This window comes from Corvus brachyrhynchos, unplaced genomic scaffold (genome assembly GCF_000691975.1).
Source record: "Corvus brachyrhynchos isolate BGI_N302 unplaced genomic scaffold, ASM69197v1 scaffold26, whole genome shotgun sequence".
Classification (NCBI taxonomy): Eukaryota; Metazoa; Chordata; class Aves; order Passeriformes; family Corvidae; genus Corvus; species Corvus brachyrhynchos.
In genome coordinates this window covers 2,495,255-2,499,162 of record NW_008239324.1, presented here as the reverse complement: position 1 = coordinate 2,499,162, position 3,908 = coordinate 2,495,255, and the positions used below count along the sequence as shown (strand labels likewise).

General features: G+C 42.1%; 1 long non-coding RNA gene across 1 annotated transcript; it reads left to right on the top strand.

The window, feature by feature from the left end:
- Nucleotides 1–23: 23 nt before the first annotated feature.
- Nucleotides 24–3,293, top strand: LOC108448338. The gene is made up of 3 exons (XR_001864192.1): nt 24–526; nt 2,347–2,485; nt 2,834–3,293. It is a non-coding gene; the product is annotated as an uncharacterized LOC108448338 (long non-coding RNA).
- Nucleotides 3,294–3,908: the final 615 nt, after the last annotated feature.

Below are 3,908 nucleotides of genomic sequence, written 5' to 3'. Positions count from 1 at the left end.
GCAACAAACAGTTTAGGTAAAGAGTGAGAGATCTAATTTAGGCCTCATCTGAACCCCACAGTAACTGAAGCTAGAAGCTGTTATTGCCATAACTAAGCATTTACTTTATGTCTGCTTAGGAGCATCCACGTTCTCACATGTGTTTATCATTGCCTGTACCAGATGCTTCCTAATAAAAGTGCACAACTCTCACTCACAGTCAAAATTAAAAAGCACACTTCAGCATAAAGTTCAAGTGCCAAGTACAGAGTGACTGGTTGTGTTACAGAAATGGCATTTTTACCCCCCTGAGGGTATTCCTGATTTGAGGTATTGAGTTTTCTTTAAGTGAGAGCTTTTTTACTTTAAACTGTATTTTCTCATTGTAGATATCTTTGCTGTTGGAGACATCTTTACTGATGAAGTAAACCAGGTGCACATCCATCCATTTTGGGTGTTCATCTGCTCTATCACCACACAACTGAGGTGCCTCTCACTTTGACACACACATTCTCTCAGTGTCTGTGCTGCTCACAGTGTTTTACAGGTAGGAAACAGAATGAAATTGTTGTCATACACTGCCTCCCCACCACATGAGAGTCTGGGCTTTGGTGACTTGTTTGAGATTACCAAAGGTGTTTGTGGCAGAGCAGGAACTGAACAAACATCACCCACTGTTGCTGTCTGCTCTGTAACAACCAGACCTCTGCTTCTCTGCTTAAGCTTTTGCACTTTGTTAGGAAAAAGAATATACAGGGCATTTTTAGTGTAAAAAAACCCAACACTGTGGTCAGATCTAGTTAAAATATGCAGTTTTGGGCATTCAAAGGTTTACATGTTCCATAAAATGGAAAGAAACCCTTCAGTAAGGTGTCTCTGCAGAAATAGTCACTTTTAGTGTTTTCAAAGCATATTACCATTAGTATTTAATAGAATTTTATCTTCTAAAGAAGAAATTGAATTCCTTTTTTATAAGTAATATGGAATCAGTACTGGAAGGGCAGACTGACTTATGATATTGGCATCAGTTCTGGGGTTTTTTCTTTTCATCTGAAAAAGTTTGAATTTAACAAATGTCCACAAATATATTCCTGGAATTAAAAGGTGGCAATGAATCAAAAGTCTAACCATTGTTATAGATTTCCTTCTAAGAGTTTGTCTCCAGAATTTCTTCTCTAGTACTCATAGGGTTGTTTTGGGATGATCATGGGTTTGGATACAGGAGTTACTTGACTTCTGAGGAGCTAACATTTACTGGTAGAGATGACAGGATAGGGGATACACTCATCATAAAAACAACCTGTAATCTAAGAAAATAAATGTGTTATTTATGTTATGTAGAAATAATGCAGAAAATAAATGATAAGAACTTGTCTTGTGTATGCTTTTTAAATCAAATGTGACATATTCCCTTGGTCAGTATTTAACCTGAGGAAAAAAACAGTGATGTAAATCTGCATTTGCTAATCCCAGTATCCTCCTGCAGCAGAGACAATAGGAATAAAACCATACAGCTAATCACAAATTTGTTAAAGAATGTTTTTAGTGGTTGCAATACCAATCTGATGAAACATTTACCCTGAATATGGTAACACACTCTATCATTTCTAGGCTGACAGAAGCAAGGGGAAATGCAGATGTGCTTTGCCAAGTGGCTGCAAGGCTTGTAGGGTTTTTTTGATGTGGTAACATGGCACGTGGTAATGAGTGGCATTTGGTTTGCTTCTGACACCCTTTGCTATGAATGAAATCTCAAGGGCCAAAAAGGTTTGATTCTTCTTTTGCACCAATTTAAGTCATAAATTAGCCCAGCAAAATTCACAGAATTATTATAATGGCTTAACACAAATCTAGATTGAGTGACTGCAAATAAAAAATACTAAAGATAAGTATCTCCATTAAAAGAAAAATACGTAGTTGAGGGAGACAATCAGGCCACGGGTATGCATACATATAATTACCTCAGAGATGCTACAAATGGACCTTGATAGAGTGGTTTGGTTTGTTGTTGTTTTGGTTTGGGTTTTTTTTTGTTAACACTTTCATTAAATGGAACAAATAATAAGGCATAACAATTAATTTGTTCTCTGGAAGTGGATATTATCTGTTACACCTTGTCCCATTGCCCCACATAGGCAGTAAGAGGAAGCAGAAACAGTGTTTACGAGGACGAGTTAAAAACCAGAAATGCAACAATGTTTTCCTCTGCAACAATCTGTGCAGGAGGCAGGGAAACACACCGGTGTCTTTCTTTTCTAATAACCAGGCCACTCAATGACAGCTTTCGCAAGAACTTAAACCACTGCTCCCTTAGGTCTGCAATTACCTGAGTATTAATGACAAGCAAAATACATCTTTCCCCTGCAGCCAAGGAGCAGTGTGCTCTCTGCCTTCATTATCCTCAAAGAGAGCTGGGAATGTGTCCTCTGGATCCTCAACCTACACCTGACATCCTGGATAATTATACCCCAGCCAGAAAAAGTGGCCTTCTAATATTTGTAAATGGGTATGTACAACAACAAGTGTTGCAAAGCTCCTGGTACTTCATGCACATTGCTGTGGGTTTAGGCTTTCTGTTCTACATCCTCTGCTTCTAAAAACTCTTGTTCAGAGCTGCTCCTCCCTGTGACCCCTTCCCAGTCAGGGAGCACTTCAGCATGGGCTGAGCTGTAAACTCTGGCTCCAATAGGGCTGAGCACAGTCTTCACCCAGGCCCTGGGTGCAGGGTTTGGACTGCTGGGTGATGTGTGAGGATGTCCCAGCTGCAATCTATCTACAGAACAAACCAGCATTGTGTCCAGCTCGGAAAGAACAAGGTTCCCTTTGTGAAGGCATTAATTTCTCTTTCCTACAGGGTCACTTCCAGAAACCTTAATTCATTTTCCAAGTGGTAAAATGATTTGGAGACACCATCAAACTGAATGAACGATAGAATTTTGTTACATTTCACTGAAATGCAAGTAATAAAGGCACGTGACCCTCCACAGCTTTGCTAGATCAGGCCATCTGCAAACGTTATTTTCCCAATGAGGGAATGGGCAGCGTGACATCCACTTGGGTGTTCCACAGGCTGGGAGATCCCAGTGCTGCTGCTCCTGTCAGCACAGGGAACACAGCGAGCTGCTGTGCTGGTCGCTCCTGGCAGCACCGGCTGGGTGTCTGTTTTAGAGCAGATCACAGTTTGTGAAACACTTTCACTCTGTGCAAATAGTTTTACTGCTTAAATGTTGGATGCTGTTAAGAAAGCAGATGGAATCAAGTAATCTCTTAATGCGCAATTAAGCACGATAATAAAAATTTACCATGTGAACTGCCCTGAAGATCTTTTTAGCTGGAAAAGGCCACATTTCCAGCGGGCAGCTGTGGAAAGGGGCACTGCCACAATGAGTCTTGCTGTACTTAATTCTCGTTCTCTTACTTTTCCTTGCACATACACCAGTAACACCCACCTCCAGCTCATGTAAGGGAACAAATAAATAAAGGCCAGTTTTACAGGATCACAGAATCAATTACATTGGAAAAGACCTCTGAGTTCATCGAGTCCTACCTATGACCAAACACCACCGTGTAACCCAGACCACGGCACCGAGTGCCACTTTCAGGCTTTTCCTTAAACACTTCCACGGACGGTGATTTCACCACCTCCCTGGGCAGCCCGTTCCGATGCTTAACCCCTTTTGGTGAAAAAATTTCTCCTGATGTCCAACCTAAACCTTCCCTGGCTCATCTTAGGGCGCAGCTTTCCTCTTGTCCTGTCTCTCGTTGCCCGGACGAGTCTGACCCCCCCGCAGCTCCATCCTCCTGCCAGGGAGCTGTGGAGAGCGAGAAGAACCCCCCTGAACCTCCTTTCCTCCAGGCTGAGCCCCCCAGATCCCTCAGCCGCTCCTGGTGCTCCAGCCCCTTCCCCAGCTCCGTTCCCTTCTCTTTAG